Below are 20,320 nucleotides of genomic sequence, written 5' to 3'. Positions count from 1 at the left end.
AATCAAACTATTGGCCAGCAGCATCGTATCCACCACACTGCATGTAGGTGGGTAGGTCCAAACTACAGAAACAAAACTTCAAGACTCACTCTTTGATTTCTTTTTTTATTTAGTTTAAACATTTCTCTACGGGGGCATACCTAATACCAGGCCATTATTGTAAGTGAAAGTGTAATGGGTTGTTTATAACGCGCTTAATACCCAGAGGTTTCTAAGCACGGACCCGGGGATCGAACTTGTGTTGCTCCGCGTCGTCTTGCTTCCAAGACGAGCGTGGCCCCTGAGCTATCTTCCCGAGACCACTGTACCAAGTATGGATGTAAGCAGCACAGTGCAATAGAAGATAAAGATTAAGACTTATAAAGGTGGTACTAAGGACATAGAACACCACACGTTCTCCAATTGTGCTTGAGAGGGACTTGAATGTTTGTGGAATTCCAGCCCCTGTAAGAAGACGTGTATTCGGCAGGAATCAAATAGCAACTTGGAGGGAATCCGGGAGATGGGAAACTGCTGCCAAAAACCCCTCTGGGGCAATATTGACCCACAGAAACATAGACATTTGTAAATGTAAAATGTCTTTTAGTGGGTGCACCTGGGTGCTCTGTATTCGTGTAACTTCTGAGCTACGCTTTCATAGAAGCTGTGTGATATGCTTACATTGACGGGCGTCCGGTCATCCATTGGACGTCAGAGTGGGGAAGTCTTCAGAGTGAGAAGTGATAAAGTATGAGGGGTGTTAAATGAGGAAAACATCCTCACCCTCCACAATTGAGAGAGCCATCATTGGATGGTGCTGAAACCCGGAAACAATTGATGAATCTCCTTTAGAGAACAACGTTGAAACTTGTAGGGAACACGTAGGTGCTTCTTGCCATCGGCACTCTGATCATTCTTTGTTCACCAATACATTGGGCCTCATTACAACCCTGGTGTTAAGGGGTTAATGGCGCCGTAAAAGGCTGCGGCGCCGTTAAACCCTTAACGCCAGATTCCCACTTTAACGCCTGCTTTTTGCAGGCGTTAAAGTCCAAGGCGCTAAGCGACCTTGGTGCTAATTACGGCACCGTAATTTACGGTGCCGTAATTAGCGCCTTCCCCATCCCCATTGAGCCCTATGGGGCAAAAATGGGGAAGGGGCAATGGTGAATGGGGATTTACCGCCCCGCCAACCTTGGAATGGGGCGGTAAATCCGCCATCCACCATGGCGGAATCCGGCATGGACCATGGTGCTAATAGCACCATGGTCCAACGCCAGGGTTGTAATGAGGCCCATTGTCTGACCTTCCAGACTACACCATTGTGCCTCTTTACATGTTCCCTTCACTTTCTCTTCCCTACTGTGCCACTGGATGTGTTTGTACCTGAGCAATTACCAAAGCTTTCTAACATAAAGCTGTCCGATCTTCAGATAGGTCTATGGTTGGATGAAAAAGGTCTGTCCAAACCAGGAGTTACTTTCCATCAATGTGTTTAAGTTTTCCATTGAGACTCCCACCAACTTTTAATCTGCTTATTAGGTTCTAGGAAGAGAGCAAATTATGCCGTCTCATTGGAGAGCATAGGTTTTTGAATTGACTATTCCGATATCCTCTCACATTCAACGGTTGCCTTGCTGAGAATCAGTGCTGGTGATGGAAATTATTTATTGTGGGATCCCACCAGCGAGGAAGGAGGGGATTGTTCTCACACCCTCCCCCCTCAACATTAGCCGCTCGGAAAATGTATCATGAAGACCTGGAAAATAACCCAAGAGAGGGATGTTGCAGGTGCCGCCCAGTGGCACCTATTATGTGGCAGTCATCAGTGGAAGAAGTAGATGCGAGATAAACAGGCATATTCATGGATGGATTGGGGTTGAAAGCCCGAGCTAGAAATGTTTGAGGCAGTAAACACTAAATATTGTCTTTTCGAAATAACCTTTGGTCTTTTCTCTCCTGAACATTTCAGACTTGGTCCCCACCCCCACCCACACCCCCACCACACTCCCACCCCCCTACTTACCTCGCTGCCGACTCGATGTGTCCCTGCTACACCTGTTTCCTTTTACTTCTATGATTGGGAACCAGCGCTGCAGGGTCCTTTCCTTTTTTAATTCCTTTTTTCTTTCAGGACCGGCTGCAGGGCACACCTCCACAACCCCTGCTCACAATATAGTGAGCAAGGGTGCAGGGGACACCCCGCAGCCCCCGCAGCACAGAAAGTGTGATTCTGTCAAACCTTTCAGCCGTCTGGAATTGACGAACTGCAGAAATTCAGCCAAATCACGCATTCAGTGGATAATGCTGAATTAGTGAACTTTGATCCACAAAAGAATATCTGTACTTTGCCCAGTCCCATGTGATACAAGGTATAGGTCATAATTCATTCTTAAGCTAGTTTGGACTAGCCTGTTGAGAGGTTTCCAGATATGATTTCAAGTCGTGGCATCTTCCGTTATAGTGGTGCTAAGATGGATGATGTTCTTTTTCTGTGAGCAATGCAGGGAATTTGAGGATGGTGTGTTGTTTAAGGATTTTACGGATGCATTGGGTCTCAAGAATTGTAGATGATGTTTCTCTTGCTAGGTAGTGCGAGGGTGGGCAAGCCGTGGAACAACATAGACATCGTAATCAGCAACTTGTATAGGGCCTTGTTGTACATTGCCCTTTGTTCACTTAGTGGCAAAAGAGTGAGGTACAAGTGCATGATAGGAGTGTGCTGGTGGTAAAAAAAATGTATCAGACGTCAAAAAAGTAGAAAGGCAGACACGGTCTAGAGGTTATTACAGGAATCTTGCATCTGAACAGAACACATGAGTTGTGCAGGATGTGGTTGACTGAAAACGTAGGTTTGAGCAAAGCTCGCAAATGAAAAATAGCTCATGACAAGAGGTCATTGTATTGTTGTCAATGACTAGGACCTAGGTTAATATCAATTACCTACCAAAGTGAACAAATCAATTTCAGACCTGGAGTCGGTGATGGTTCTGCTCAAGTTTTAGAGAGGCAGGGAGGCTGTTCCAGAGAGAGGCCTCAGCCGAGGAGATAGATCTGCCCCCAACTCTCTGCTTGGAGAAGCATCTGACCCTCAGAGTTTTGGAGGTGGACCAGCGGAGAGCTTGAAAAGGAAGATGTTTTGGAAGAGGAAGTTGGATGTAGAGTGGTCCCAGGCTCCAGAAAGCATTGTGGACAATGTGGCCTTGTGATGATGTGGGAGGAGGCAGAGGGATCAATGGAGGTGGTTGGTGGATCAGGGGATGTTTTTATTATTTTGGGGATGGAGGCGGAAGGATCAATGGAGATGGCAGGAGGTTCGAGGGATGTTTTTATGAGAATGGGGGGGCTATCTTATTATAAAGCAAACTTGAATGGTTGGGCCCATACTGATGTGAGAAAACTGTTTAAATAGTTGGGGGAAAAGTGGTGGAACGAAGGAGTAAGGCTTTTTACTGTTTTAGGAGTAAACGTTGGGAATAGTGCAAGATGGGTGCATAATGCGTGCTAGCTCCTACAGCAACACACGGCGTGAGGGTTGTGGAGGGGATGGGCGATAGAGCTTATCTACAATGATACTCTGATACTGATGAAAGATCAGGACTGCCTTGCCCGTATCTTTGAACCATTACCCCATTTAGTAATTACCCAACTATGCATGATGTCAAAGTTTTGCTCTACATCTGATCAAGAACTAGGCTTTGTAGATACCAAGAAAGAGGGACCCGGTAGCGCCAATCTGCCCACACTCTGTGTTTGTGCACAGTGGCAGTGTTGGTGAGTGGTGCAGCACTTAAGGTGCTTTAAGTGGGCCGGGGGCCGAACCCCGACAGGCTCCAAAATCTCATTTTGAGGCAGGGCCCTGCCGGGGCTCACTAGTCTCCCCTGGCAGCCCCTGGCAGCCGCTACATGACAAGGATTTTTTTCTAAAGCCTAAAGCTCTCACTCGTGTGCGAGAGCTTCAGACTTCAGAAAAAAAATGGCTTTCATCCATAATGGTGGCGCCGCACCTGCAAGGCATCCCTTCAAGCAAGAGATGCCCGTGGTACCGGCGCCACCATAATGGAGAGAAACAGGAGGCCGCTGGAAGCAGAGGCCTTGTTTTCTAAATCCTAAAGCTCCTGCGCATTCGCAGGAGTTTCAGCCTTCAGGAAAAAAGGCCTCAGCTTCCAGCAGCCTCACACTTTCAGCCTTAATGGTGATGCTGCCCCTCTCCAGCTGGTGAGGGGCACCGCCACCATTAAGGCTGAATAGGCAAGGCGCTGTCCCAGGCCAGGCAAGCCTATAGAACATAAATGCAGAGATCAGCACCCTCTCCCCTATGGCCAGTACCCCATTGAGTCGGACTCATCAAGGGGGCGTGGCCTAACAGGCCAGCAGGAAACCCCCACCATTAGGCCACGCCCCCACGATGAGCCCCGGCTCATTGAGCAGTGCCACTTAAGGCACTGGTGGTGCCCATCATTGGCCCTTCTGCAGCAGCCACTAATAGATCTTCCGTGCGAAGTGCGAGCAGCGGTCACACACCTCTGCCGTGGTGCCCGTGCTTGCATTCATTGAGGTATGTGCCTCCGTATGAATGGGACAGTCCAGACTGAAGGGTTTGATGGACAGGCGTCTCCATAAAGCCTATGTCCACACTGCAGCGTTGAAACGTCTGCTGGCAGGCTGCAGGATGCCTTTTGTCAAAGCTTTGAGATGCCTCCAACCTCCTTTAATTAAAGACAATTACTGCTTTCAGCCGCTCTTCACAGCTCAACTCCACTGTTTGCAAACACAGCTGCGGCTTTGGCCCCCTCCTTTCACCCTCCCACCCTCTCCCTTGAGTCTTACATCCCTGGAGACGCACAAGCCTTCCTTTTATTATCGGTATTTCTCTAGAAACACCACCAGAACAGAACAAAAACAACCTGCTCTGAATGAGACACTAGCGAAGGGATAGTTATGCTGCCAGTGGTGCCCTTGTTACAAGCGGGTGGGGGGTGGGGCGTTTGGAGGAGAGGGGCGTGAAGGGTGGGCGGCAGCCACGCCTGTGTAGTAATTGCAGTCCGCAGGGGGTTGTCCTTGAAGCTGGGACATGGCTGGAATGTCAACAGCCTCCTTGCAGCAACACCTGTAGGTAGAGATTCCTGGGTACAGTACACGGCCATGCAGTGAGGTAGAAGCGAGGTCATTCCTGCTCCCCATCTGCGTACGACTCTCCACCTCTCCACCCACCGTTTAATTCTGGATGTGTATAACATAATCAGTGTCCTTCCTCTACCCCCCTGAAATCTGCCCACAAAATGGCAGCCCCTCCAGAGAGAGAGAGAGAGAGAGAGAGAGCGGTGGTGTGCCCGGTGTTTTGCATTTGTTCCACGTTCTCGGTTTTTCTCCATGCTGCTGTCTCCGTTTTTTTTCGGGCTGCTGCCAGAGGCTGGCTGCGCCTCGCGGTTTAGAATGTGGATTGTGTACAGCAGCGTCGACTGTCATGGTTTAGAGTTTAGACCAATACAAAGAGCTCCGCTGTGGACCAATGGCAGGGCGCCTTGCTTGTCAGGTCACCCGGGATGGAACTGAGAGACAATGACAGCAGCTTAATCCGCAATGAATGCGCACGCCACTCTGCGCTTCGCTTTGTTTAACGACATGCATGCGAAATCTAAATTGTGTGATATTTTACTGAGGGTGAATGTTTTTCTGGGAGCAAGTAACAGTTTTCGATGTAATATTAGCATATCCCTCACCCTTACCGTCCAATATCGTCCTTTGTTCACAGTTCACACCCCGTTTGCCTTTCCATGCTTCTCTTCTTGGAGGCAAGATGTGCTTGATCTGGTGTAGCGGTATGCATCTCTAAAGCCCCAAGATATTGATGCATGCCATGTTGTAATGACCAGCATGACATTCTCACAGCACAGTATTTCAGAGTTGGAGTCTCGAGGTTTCCATTGACCGTGTTAATCTCAAGCAATGACTGTATGTTGAAAGACAACAGCAGAGAACACACTGGTAGTGGCACCCGCAATCAAAAGAAGGCCTGCCCATAAACCCTGATACTGTTCTAAGATTGACTCTATGTAACTTGTCCCCGGAAACACTTTCTGCAATCGCTTGCTAGTGTTTTGAGCTACGAATCGTTAGCTCCCCACCATTACCTGGTATACAAATTTATGAATGGGCTGGCACCAATATACCTAATTGAATAAATTGAAGCGCTATCAGCCGACCCGAACCCTTAGATCGGAAGACCAATGTCTACTCACGATTCCCCAGGACCAACTGTGTCTCAAGAGGGGATTGTAGCTTTTCAGTTGCCGGACCAAGACCGTGGAATAGTCTTCCATTGAATCTGAGAAGGGCAAACTCTATTGATCTTTAGAGCAGATCTAAAGACTCACCTGTTCAATTAGTTATGGTTCCTTTATGTTCCTCCAGTGACTTTCAGTGGTATTAATGTTCACTAGGCTGTTTTTTTGTTTCCTCAGTTTATGGTTCCATCTGCGCCAGGATTCGATTAAGTTTGTTGTGTGCGCTAAATAAATAACTCAAAATTTAAATTACCTTGAAAGCCATCGAGTCGACAGACATCGAGCAGCAAAGTGATAAACTGTTTTTTTTCTGCGGTGTATGCCACTTCTGCTGTCCACATATTGTTCTCTTCTGCCCAACCCGGCAGACAAGAAATTAGGGGGTGGTGGGGCGTATCTACTGCCACCCCTGCCACAACATCATACAGAGCTGTCACACATTTTGCATTTAATGGACTTTTAGTTAAAAAGCAACATTAAATCGAAATGGTGTATGCCTTTAAGGCATTTTCACTTTGGTAATTTCAGATCTCCCCTTAAGCAAGATGGAGATGTTTTTTTGGCACCCTCCTCCTAAATTATGCAGGCTTTCATCCACTGCGATCCAAAAGGGGGCCAGAGGCCTTCAAGTGCTTCATCACTTTAAGCAAGTGAATGAACGGTCACAATATAATTTCCTAGTCCAACAGGGTCATCTTCTTTTATTAATTAAACATTTAGGCCCTGATTCATGGATTATTTGTGGCGAAAAAAACGGGATTTGTGCGCCATTCTGCCCGCAAATCCCTGTTTAACAAATGGGGCTTTGCGGGCAGAATGGCGCACAAATCCCTTTTTTCCGGCGCAAAAACTCCATGAATCAGGGCCTTAGTTACATTTCTATTTTACTGTAAAATGTTGAGACACTGTTGTTTTCCATGTTTATATCCAATTTGGCTTTTAGGCTAAATCTGCCTCTGGATGCATAATGTGGCATGCGCCAATGCTTGTCCTTTGGCCATGCAGCCAAGGGGGTGGAGCACGGCAGCCTCTAACTGGACACAGGAGCATGTGCGGGCGAGCCAGAAACACACCCATGTACTACCACATATGAATGGTTATGGATGGGGTCAAGGAGATAATACTATTACCAAAGCCTCATAACTGTTAGAATCTTGAAAGTACTCTCTTGTGACTTGTCGTATGGGGTGTAAGGAAGAGAGGTGTGCACTAGCTCCTCCTACTAAGTATAAGAAAGGCTGTCTGGGTTGTGAACGATCTCGCTCGCTGACAGTGCATATTAGTAGAATGTTGAGAGCATGCAGGAATTTCAGGTGAGTGGAATGTTGGGCACATGTTATAAATGCCTGTTTTGTATGTGACAATTGAGCCTGAAGTTGAATGAGGTAAGGGTGGATGTTGGGTGTCTCGATTACAGAAACGTAGCGGAAGAATAACATTAGCCAGTAAAAATAAAGAATGTGTAACTTGTTTTGTAGGCTTTGCTCCTGTGTAGGCTGTTACACAGCTTACCTGTGCTACAACATACTCCTCTCAGGAACTCAGGAATTTATGGCTCATAATAAAGTGTATCTTAAACCTAATGACTCTCCCCAAAGCCTTTTCCCACGCAGAATTTTGACTCAAAGCCATAAAAGAACAACACCACTTAACATGGTACAATGCCCCGGGCTTAGTTCTCGCATAAAGGACCCATATAAAGGCCTGCTTAGCAGTTAAACAAGGAATGGAAATCTATTCATTCATGCAATCACATATTTTAAACACAATGTACCTTAAGGAATAGTGTCCTGCTGATTACTGTCCAATTATCTTTCTAAACTGGTAACGCAGTCCTTTGAAATTATCCCACTGAAGCACACTACCAGTCTCTGTGGTAGATTAGCATTCATTTACTCAGATTCTCTTACCACCAAAAGGCTTCCCTAATCACTAACTGTCTGGCTGTGAATTACTACTTCTTCTGTATAAGCATAGCCTAATGCAAACCGAAAACTGTTTTTATTCATCAGCTTTCCCCACTGGGTAATAGTTTGCTGGTTCGACTGACAGATCAAGTTTCACATCCTGCTATTGATCTTAAGAAACTTAACATTCTATGACATTTTTATTTCTGGGGCCAAGAACACATTATTTCACACAAATATATATTTTTATATATAATAATGATATAATTGAGCATGCCCCGACATCCTATAGATGCTTTATTGTGTGGCACTATTATAGAATACTTTTATGTTTCAATATTGGCTCACACAGATGTGACATGCCAATCTCATGCTCCCATCTATACAACCCCACCCCCACAATTCAGGGCATGGAGCAGACTAAAATCTACATGTATTTAAAAGAAGAAGACTGTTTCAATCAACTGGGTCTCCAGCTTTACCCTGGGGATCACTACAGTATTGTGTTATCCTAAATAATTACTTAAGCAAAACAAAATTGTACCTGCCTATATGAATCCCACTATTATAAGTTCACAGTTGCATCCACTTTTAATCATGCAGTCATTCTCTAAATGTAATCGCAATCTAAAAGACACCAGGCATTCTAACAAATATGCTTTGACAGCTTTATGGACATCAGTAACATTTTTCAGTAGAACTATTTCATATAATACAAATGTGGTTACACCATTTGATCTCTTCAGCATCAAGCCAGGTATAGTACCTGAGAAAGTTAATGGAATCATAGCAATCAAAATACCTCCACATTTCACTTCACCTTATGCAGGTGTGAGATAGTGAATGTACTATCTATGTGAAGGCCACTTGACATGTAGACAGTGACCAACTAGCATGGGACTATGTGTTAAACAATTTACATGCAAAAGGTGGCGTGTTTACATTGGCTCATGCACGTTTGAATTAATAGGTAATGTTCTTTGTAATCTATATGTTCTGTTCTGTACCCACATATATACTACACTTTCTGAATGTATGTGCTCAGCTCTCTATAGGCATGTCTATGTGGCTTTCATTAAACCAGGATTTGTTTTTTTCATTTATCAGTATGTGTGTGGGGCTTTCCTTGAATATGAATGTATTCCTTTCAATTCAAATGCATGCACAGTTTTTAAGGGGCCTCCTTGTAATGCTTTCAGTCCCTTTATATTTCTGGACTGGAAATGTACTATTCTCTTGTAACAGACACTTTAGTTGAAGACCCACTTCCCTCCCACATTACACCTGACTCTGCCTATGCATTGAAAGATAAGGTAAAGCAGAGGATTGCACTCTGCACAGTTCTTAATGAATAGAATTGATTATTTCAGCATGGAATTTGTTGCACAAACATCCGGTATATAACCATGGCTGTCCCCAGCTGCCAACAGTTTATACTATCTCTCTAGGCGTTGGTAAATTGCAACAATATCATGACACAAAGGACTTAACACAAGTTTAAACCACTACTTGTAATTCAAATAATATTTGACTCTACTATGGGAACTTCACATTACAGTGACACCGAAAATGCATTCAGTTTTGAATAGCATATTTAGTACAAAGTGGATTAGGCTTTAAATAACAATATCTCACCTTGTGTTCAGTTTAGATGAGAAACACAGAACATTCAAATATCACATGTGTTTCTCTGTTTTCAAATTGTATCCCCCTGCATTTCGCAGTTCTTTTATCTTCCTAAATCTTACCCTTTGAAATTTGCACAATTTGGGGATTGATAGGGGTTCTCATTAATTTACCTTTAAAAAAGCAACTTCTGATTTTGGGGGAACCAGCTAAACATAACTTGATCAGCAAACTGCCAGTTCACATGGCTTATTTCTAAATCAATCTGCCGGCTGTTCTTCCTCTCTGCTTTCGTCAATCCTCCCTTATGGTGTGAGATCCCAGGTCCAATTGGTTCCTTAATCTTCCTTTCCCCATATTCCATAATCGTCTTCTGTCCTATGTCTATGGCATTACACCTCCCTCTATCCCCACCCCTGCCATGTCAGAGGTGTGGTTTTCCCAGTCACATGATTAGCAAAGGTGGGAGGGAAAAACTCCTGATGAAGAGATGCTAATTTATTTTTGGGACACAATTATTTGCTATCATACGGCAGAGTCACAAAGCTTATACATTCTACGAGGTGGTACGGGCATTTAGAGACTAAACTGAAAATTGTGTGATACATTTTGGAAATTGTATGCATTTATAGGATTTGTGGGAAAATTATAATGGCAGTGAGGTATAGATTTTATCACAGATTCTGACGGGTATAACTTCTAGCTGCAACATATCAACATTTGGAGTCAATCAAAGGTTCTGGCAATGCACTGATTCATTTTGTGATTACACATTTTAATGTTAGGTTTGTTTGTGCAATTTCAGCTGTTTTCCACTGAATGGCAGTGACAGTACCCCGCATACATATTCCTTCTTCATGTTATGAGTATCCAAAGCAAGACTTTCTGGCTGTGCATGTGTTCCATAACCTTTCACCTTGGATAATTCAAAGCAGATGGCTATGTGATGTCACTGTTTGCCTTGACCTTTCATGACTAATGCAACTTTTCTGTTTTTATGTGAGGTGAACATGAGACAGATTTCTCATAACATGGAATCTGGAGTAGGTTTTTAATGGGCCTCTCTCCACAGAAACCAACTTTGAATACAATAGAGGAGCAATTCACGGTGGCCTAAGACCCTTTGGCCTGACTATTAAATTCAATAATCTTCTAACAGGCTCTAACTGGACTGACAAGCGTTGCGCTCTGTTCCGTGTGCATTTCCTTTCAGAAATTAAATTTAAATGCACTTCTGCTTCTGTTTTTATCATTTCATCCCTTCAGGGTTAAATTGAAATCAAATTAGCTTTGATCTGTGATATTACCCAATAGTAGGACTTACATATGTTTTATACATTTGTGTTTAACTTTAAATAAAGGCAGTCACTTAAAGCAAATATATATATATATATATGCATATATATATATTTATATATATATATATATATATGTTACTGGGTACAGAACATTTTGTTCAGTACCCAAAAATGGATAATAATGGTAGTTATTGAATATACCGCAGTTTTCTATACTTAAAGAATTGTAATTTGGATTTCCTGTGCTTGGTATTTTGGGCTAATGAATTCCCACACTACTGAGCTTTACCGATATGAATTTGTGTACTCCCAAACACATATTAAAGATAGACATTGAATAGAAAATACATTTCTAATAGATGTTCTGTGTGTTGCTGTAGTCCTTGGGAAATAATTAACTCTAATACAATGTCTCAATGTTCCTGTTGAACTCCCAGCTTCATCCTCTGGGATTCATACAATAGTTGAAAGAAAATAGGCATCTGTACATTGGTATTGTGAAGTCTGGCTTTGAAAATAAAGGCAGTTCAAAAGTTATTTTCCAACATTTGGTTGTGCACACAATTTCTAGTATGTTTTAATGGTTTTCTATCTGAGCTTCGTCAAAAGCAAAATGTGCAGTCTGACCAGTGTGCTTTTTATTTTGGGAGCAAGCAAGAGGCAGGAATCCCCAATCATATACAGAGTCTATGCATTTTGTTTCTCTTGTCCTGCCAGAAAGGCCTTGCACACTATACATTATTGTATGCTTCCTTTTTGCTATACAATACCTGACAAACTTCAATGAAAGTTTCATCTGCCCATATTCCTCTTCCGGTCTGCCTACAAGGCACTCAAGGACACAGTCAACAAGTCATACCACAGAAGCCCATATAATTAGCCAAATAAAGCACTGCTAGAAAGCTATATATCATTTATAAAATTGATTGAAACCATTTGCCAATGCCCCATCCTCTAGGCGCTCAAACTCTAAACAAGGAGGACCATTTTATGAACTGGATTCAGGATGGCCTAGACAGCCACATCTCCATTGCTACACATAACATCCTATACTTACCACACGTAATGTCCTATACAAGAAGTCACAACATACATGGCTTCCCCTGGCAGTAAACACAGCTGAATAACCAAGCAGGTTCCTAAAAAGGAAGTGGCATTAATATGACTGCGTAGAAACAGCACATTTTATCAGACATCTAAGCAATGCAAAATCTTCATTTACATTTAAAAAAGCATGCTTTCAAAATTGCCTAGCCACTACAACACATCCAGAAAGATTGTTTCACATCATCATTTTCAAAATCAGTTGTAGTTCCGCTCCATACGCCAGAGAAAACTTCTATAATATTCTCACTGATATGCACACCAAATTCGGTATGCTCTCCTGATCAAGCCCCTGCAACTTGGAGGAAGTTCTGATCTCATTTCACCCACCTACACTCAGCAGAAGACCACCTGCGCTTCCCTCACTACATTCAACCCCTCCACAGTGATCTTTTTTCAGCACCCTGATAAAAAAGCAATACATGTTCTGGGTCAACCAAAGATATATGTCCCCCATGCCCTGCCCCTTTGGCACTCAAAGAAATAGCCACACGAATACTGTGTTCACCGAAGAACTTAATTAACATTTCACTACAGGCTGGAATAGTACCACCTGCTCTTAACGGAGCATGTGTCATTTCCCTGCTAAAGAGCCGTAGGCTGATACCCTGGGCATGTCAAATTTCCATTTACTGTTTAAGTTCACTCCTGGCCTACTGCACCAATCCACAATTGTACCTATTGCTAGGTAAACTTGACAAATTGGTGTCCCTCACTAGACAGAAAATAAACCACCCCCTTTGTAATAGCCTGTTTCCGATCAGTGTCCATGCAGGCTGCACATGTTTGCTCCCTCTTGTCACTCTCTCATTAATGAAGCCACCCGGCTAACCCAAACATTGCAAACTCCTTCCGGCCTCCCACCACCTCATGCCATTGTGTTTCTTGCAGCTGTGAAAGGAAATATCAAGCGCAAGCATGAAGTAATAAAAACATTACATCTTTATTACAGCAAAGTTTAAAAGTACTGGAATCACTTCCACCTCCAACATTTCCCTGTGTACTGTGGCTTATTCATGGCCATCATCCAACTACATATCTGCCTGTATTTAATTTGCTTAATCACGTGGTCGAGTACTACAACTCTGCTACCTTCAAGACACAAGTATGTAAAAGGAAAAAATTCAAGTTGCAAGCTGCTAGCCAGACATAGAAAAGTCACTTGTCACCTCAATGGTATGCATACATACAGCACAACATTTCTCACGTGCCAAGGATAAAATATCACTAGCCAATGGGTAAAGGCATGTACACATGTTGTGCCCTGCCAGTAATTTCATTTTGTATATTTTACTAGTCACAAATATTATCTTACATAGTGTAATCATAATATGCAATAATAACCTATCTGTAGCAACACCGCAGGCGAAGTGAGGAATTTAATATCTAAAATCGTATAGCAAGCTGTTTGCTCTAAATTCAAAACCACCTTTGGTACTAACATTCTTCCATGGTGACAGTCAACCCCACGTTCCATCGAGGGGTCGATACTCTGCATAATACCTCAGCTAAGAGCCCCCCGAAACTGTCAAAGAAAGCAAATTATACACCAACTACCTTAAAAGACTTGGTATACAGTGCAGGATGTCCTAACAGGGCACAGTATGCCATCCTGGATAACCCAGCAATTAACATGGCTTAGGGACTCATAATGGTAAGTGAAATATACAAAGCAAAAACAAAGAGGTGATGGCTGGAAGGTTTAGACTGAATCTTAACCACTGGCATTGCTCGGGGCAACCCTCCAGACCATTGTTCTTCGCCTGCCAAGCCATTACAGAAGGGGAAAGACCATATGCAAATCAGGCTTGGCCCCACCCCAAAAGGGGTAGTCCAGCCCAAACTGCTAGGTCACATCCCTTCTGCACGAGACCACAAGCATCCCCAAACATGTTTCATCCTTGTTGGGGCTCATCAGTGAGGATTAGCTTGGGTCTCTAGGCCCAGCAGGCACGGGACCCACGTCTGGGCATACCCGTCCCACTCGGGGTGACAAAGCAAAAACAAAGAGGTGATGGCTGGAAGGTTTAGACTGAATCTTAACCACTGGCATTGCTCGGGGCAACCCTCCAGACCATCGTTCTTCGCCTGCCAAGCCATTACAGAAGGGGAAAGACCATATGCAAATCAGGCTTGGCCCCACCCCAAAAGGGGTAGTCCAGCCCCAACTGCTAGGTCACATCCCTTCTGCACGAGACCACAAGCATCCCCAAACATGTTTCGCCCTTGTTGGGGCTCATCAGTGAGGATTAGCTTGGGTCTCTAGGCCCAGCAGGCACGGGACCCACGTCTGGGCATACCCGTCCCACTCGGGGTGACAAAGCAAAAACAAAGAGGTGATGGCTGGAAGGTTTAGACTGAATCTTAACCACTGGCATTGCTCGGGGCAACCCTCCAGACCATCGTTCTTCGCCTGCCAAGCCATTACAGAAGGGGAAAGACCATATGCAAATCAGGCTTGGCCCCACCCCAAAAGGGGTAGTCCAGCCCAAACTGCTAGGTCACATCCCTTCTGCACGAGACCACAAGCATCCCCAAACATGTTTCATCCTTGTTTTGGCTCATCAGTGAGGATTAGCTTGGGTCTTTAGGCCCAGCAGGCACGGGACCCACGTCTGGGCATACCCGTCCCACTCAGAGTGACAAAGCATCCCCAACCTTCCAGCCATCACCTCTTTGTTTTTGAAGTGAAATATACAAGACATCAAGACACCGGAAGTATAGCTCAGTGGCAACGTGCTTGCCCTGGAAGCAAGACGACAGTAAGCACCAACGTGCTTTCGATCCTGGGGTCTGCACGTTATAAATAACATCCTCATCATATGTAATGGAATTTAAAATGTATAGTGCCTGTATGTAGGCAATGTAAAGTAATCTAACTGGGTGTCTTGTGTCACGTGACATTTACCATTGTGTATGCGTGGTGTATTGTAGAACTGCCGTAGAATGGTACAATGTGCAGGGGCAAAAAAAACAAATTGCAGAACAACATGAAATCTGGTGGAAGAAAAAGTGCACAATGTTTTTGTTCACTTTTCACAAAATGCTGATGCTTGTAGATCAGTATGTCAACATATGTATATGCATATAATATATGCACTCCACTTATGTAAAACAAACAGCAAACAACATTGCACGTTTCTCTAACAAACGAGACTCCTTCCTTGAAAATGACTGCCAAAGTACTGGCCACATTCTGAGCGTTCTTCAGAAACCCTGGGTGTGGGCAGGCAGCCCATCTCCTTGAACTCGTCTCTGAGTGGCTGGAATGCATCCTCCTCCTTATATCCAGGGCCAGTTTCACTGGCGGCCAGCGCTGAACCTTGCCCTCCCTCCAGTATGCCAAATGTCTGATACCGGGTCTGAGGTAGTGCTGAACCACCTGTAGAATTGCGTTAGGCAGCTTGGGATGTGCCATGGGCAGAGGGAGTGCTGATGATGAATTATGTGTTGGTGAGAGGTCAAGGGTCAGTGAGGCAGATTTCTGAAACACTCCTCCCTTATCTGGCGCTGTTATTCTGCAGATCACGGTCACTTAAGATTGGATGAGCTCAGAACTGTTGGGTGATTGGGGTGCTAGTTTCATGTTTTCTTTTATTGAGTTTGTAGAAGATGTATTATAAGGGGGTCAATGATGAGGGTGACACAATAGAATCAACGATTGTTTAAGAATGTTCTATCAGAAACAAAATGGCTGATTCCCCCAACAAAGTTACCGGAAGTAACTCTCGTAGCCCCAGAGAGAGAATATTTGATTCACAAGGAAGTTACCAATAATAACTCTGACTTGCTCCTCAATTAATCTATCTCTAGGAGTAAGCCAGGAGTACGTCATTGTTCCTGTCAGTAACTCCTCAGTGCATTAGCTCCAAAGATTTTAACTCACCCTTTAAGGGGAATTCTTGGATTATTGGCATATCTTTTAATGCAGTGGTGTGTGATAATCATATAGGTTCAAGTTTGAAGAACCTATTAGCCCCCCCGCCCCCGATTGCATTTCTAAATTGATTGTAATCGAGAGGATCTCTGAATTAATGCATTGGACTACCACTGCATCCCCTCAAAACGCATTGGAAAGGCATCTTGTTCATAAGTAAGTCTTTCTCAGCCTACGTCGGCAGTGCAAAGTCACTATTCGGCAGTGCAAAGTCACTTTGAACCGTTCAAAAAATTCCATGAATCAGGCCCTAAATCTTTTCAAAGTCAATGATTGGCAGGGAACTGGTCTATTTTCCTCAGTTTGGACGATTTAAAACCACTGTGCCAATACAAACACGATGATTCGTGCCTTGAGATCCACTGGCTCAGAGCAGCAGTAACGCTGGGGTTGAAACATAATTCCTTAATACATATGCTTTAAAATGTAAGAGTATAAAAATGTTCATATTTTGTTGATCAAATACTTTTCCAGCATCCTCTCAATATTTATAATTGCTTTCACTTTGCTCTGCAGAGCCTCCTAACTTCCCTCAGACAAAAAGGGGACTCAACTCTGTGTACTGTGTACAATGTATGGCTATGACGGCACGCCAAGGCAAATTGGAGGCCTGCCTGAAAGAGAGTCATATGCAGTCAGCAAAGGGAAAACGCCAAAATTAAGAAAGTGACACAAAGATGACTAAGTCTGCACTGCAAGGGAAGAAGGCGTACATTGGATGCGAACGGTGCCATCTCATAGATGGGAAAGCGAGCCAGGATCCAGGAAGAGCTCCAGCAAAGGCACACAGCTATGACCACGCACCAGCATTGAGACAGATCTGTAGCTTCTGACCTGCAGTGTTGTGATGGGTAGTTCTGTGTCATTACATCACCAGGTTTTTTTTTTTTTGCAGTTTATTCCCGCTTATTTTTGGCCCAAAAAACTCATCACTTTCTTTTTTTTCTTATTTGGGCGGGTTTCCCCAAAACCCCCTTCCCTGTTATTATAGTACCTGTTCCCCACACCACCCCACCACTCATGTACCTTTGCCCCCCACTGCATATTTTCCAATGAGATTTTTCAGCCAAAAATCAGCAGCAAAAAACGCAGTTGAAAAAAAACCTGCTCATGAATGAACGTCGTACAGTGTGACAGGCATATGGGCTTAGAGTGATAGGTGTTTCTAGGGTCACATATGGCTTGATGGCTTAGTTGCCATAAGCATGCCAACGTACAAGTGACTAATGGCTTGCTGGAGTAATGTGCCAACATGAAAACCAGAGGTTCATAGGTAAAGCATGTATGGTAAGGTCAAGCCTCTTGCTCTAACCTAGGGATGGAAGACAGAACACAAGGTAATTTCCTAGTCACATCAGCACAGCATGTGGCAACCCGCATGCCCACTGAATTCACGACTTGTGTTAGAACAGTAGCAAGAAGCATGATCCCTTTGTACACCACAAATATTCCGCAAGTGTCTACCACATCCCAAGCCTTCTGTGTGCAATGCACGCAGGTAGCACCGACAGCATGCCTGTGATTTGTCAGTCGGTGCTGTCTCTGCGTGCACACATGCACACACACAATCATGCAAACATATGCAGTGCACAAAGAAGCAGTCCACACATTAGTTCTCATTTGTGCCTGTGCTTCTTTGAGTCATATTTGACTATGTATCGTTGCCCTTGTCCACCTGTACCATTGCTGCACTGTGCACTGTGAATCCAAATGTGTGCGCCCCCTATGGTGATATGTGCTTTTAGGAAGCATGCCAATTTCACGTCTTTTAATGATATGTGCACTGTTTGATGCATTTATGTCTTTCACTTTTTGTACTTATTAATGATTCTTGCAGCTCACTATGCAATTGTTGTGCGTGTAAGTGTACCAATGCAATACTTTACACTTACCTGATGTTCCATATTTCATATTTCCCTGGGTCATCCTTTGCAACGTATTTTATGCTTGCTAAGATATGACCATTGAGTTGAAAAGCTATCACCACTTGCCAAAATATCATGTTGTGGGAACAATAATAATGGCAATTTCAGTTCGACTCTATTCTAAATTTAGAACCATAACAAATGAATATAGTAGAAATTAATGTGAACTGAAATCATGACTCACCCACAGCTGCAGGGAACGTGATAATGTGTGTCTAGTTATTTATGACAAGATTGTGCAGGCCACTCAACCCTTTTCTATTGATTTATATATGAGGTTGCACACCTGTGTAAACCCAAGTGAACTGACCTCTGACACCATGCCACATAAACAAGAGCATTTCCTCTACAGCCAGAGTCTCGCCAAGTATTGAAGACTGCAGAACTTTGCTTTTTACATCTCAGCAAGTATTTATACAAGCATTGAGTCTTATGACACCTAACTAACGATATCACCTGCTCCACGAAGACCTGAGCCCCAATACTACCGACAACACAATAAAACACATAGCTAAGACAACCCATCACACATATCTCTTAGGGTACCTTAGATTGCCAGCTCCAGCTGCCTATAGGACATACTGCTGTGCTCTGTGACACACAACTATGATATCCATCAAGGATTGTACTGGACAGCTCTCTGCTACTTAAATGCCATTGAGCTGTGAGCACTGTGACACCCTACTTTCATATCAGGGCTCGCAAAATCTACTAGCCCACTCACATTGGCGAGAAGATTTTACGAAGGGAGAGCACCGTTTGCATGGCACTAGACCTTGCTGGTGACAATGGGGATGTCTGAAGCTCTTATTTGACATTAACTGCACACAAACATTGCAGTACATTGCAAATAAAGGGTTCACTGTTTGTGGCTGGCCTTTGGGTGGTAGCATTTCACCAAATATCCATTGTCATTATGGTGACAAGCACCATTTTACAGAAAGTAAATATTTTGTCACCCGTCACCATGGGGCAAGTGCATTTGTCTTAGGTCGAGTATGTAAATGTAGGAACTCAGCCTGGAGGTCTAGTGGGATTTAGAAGAATTTGCAAGGCTTGCTTATCCATCAAGGATTGAATGCTACAACACTCTCCTATATTCCATCAAGCTAGGTTCCCTGCGACACTCATCAACCAGTGGAAAACCAGGTCCCTGGTACTATGGCACCTTATTGATTATATATCCCATCATGTGATAAGTAATTTAACACCCTACTTCGAACGCCTCCCCAATTACTGAGCCTCACACACCCCCGTACTTCAATAATATCAGGGTCAGAGTATTGTGCCATCATACCACGTCTACTACATCAAGTCCCGAGCCATGTGTTATTCTCCTGCCAATAGTGCATCAAGCAATGTGCCCTCTGAGACCGTTCTACTGATGCTGCACCCGTTACTGACTGCCACATCACTTGACTACATTCCAAACATCACGTTGTTTGTGCACTGACACTTTACTTCTAACATCACATTGTTGGGTGTCCTGACCCACGTTTAAGCTATCATGCTACAACATTTGGTGCTGTGGGCTTAGAAAATTCAAGATGGCGGAAAACCCACATGTGCGCCGAAATCCAGGAAAGCTGCGCAGTTTGTGCGCACACCAAAATGGTTGCCTCACTTGCCACCCACCAGTGCGAGAATGATAGGCCGGGTTGCCATGATGGCAATGGGTTGCCAAAGGAAAAACAGTAGCGCTGGTTAGCTTCAAAGCACTTTAAAACCACCATGTGTTTCTCTGAAGGCAGGCTCAAAATGTCTATTTTAAACATTGCAACACATCTAAAAACTCACTGGACACCAGCAGACATTTGGTAGAATGGAGTGTTGTGTGCCTACAAAATCTGGGAAATGAAGAGCCCAAAACAATGCTTATAACAAAACTGCTATGGAGTCAGCAGTTTAAGTTGCACTGGATTTAAAGACACTAAAATCGAAAATGTTTAGATTAAATGAGTGACCTATGTTTGGTGTCACATGCCTTTGTAACTGTGGAAATGGCATAGTTTTGCACTTAGAATCAGCATTCTAGCTGCATGTGTAAAATTGCAAGTTAATTTAAAAAGCAACAAAAAAACATGACAGTTAGCTGAAAGTCTGGCTTAAGGAACTTGATTTTGCTTGACAGCTACCCCCATCAGGAGTGAAACTTGAGTCACAACTGTGTTCCCAGGCCTATCTGCCTTTTGCTGGCCACACTAAGGATATACCATCTCTCTGATAATTGAATTAAGGGGAGCCCCCTACAGAATAC

At 43.8% G+C, this 20,320-nt stretch overlaps 1 protein-coding gene across 6 annotated transcripts in view; it reads left to right on the top strand.

Annotated features, from left to right (window-relative positions):
• EPHB2 (EPH receptor B2) overlaps positions 1-20,320 on the top strand; it is a 935,811-nt gene that overhangs the window by 504,887 nt on the left and 410,604 nt on the right. The gene's annotated exons all lie outside the window — the stretch shown is intronic.

The sequence above is a fragment of the Ambystoma mexicanum genome, chromosome 8 (assembly GCF_040938575.1).
Source record: "Ambystoma mexicanum isolate Mex_15411 chromosome 8, UKY_AmexF1_1, whole genome shotgun sequence".
Lineage (NCBI taxonomy): Eukaryota > Metazoa > Chordata > Amphibia > Caudata > Ambystomatidae > Ambystoma > Ambystoma mexicanum.
Note: the sequence above shows the minus strand (reverse complement) of the source record. Positions and strands in the feature narration are given on the sequence as shown.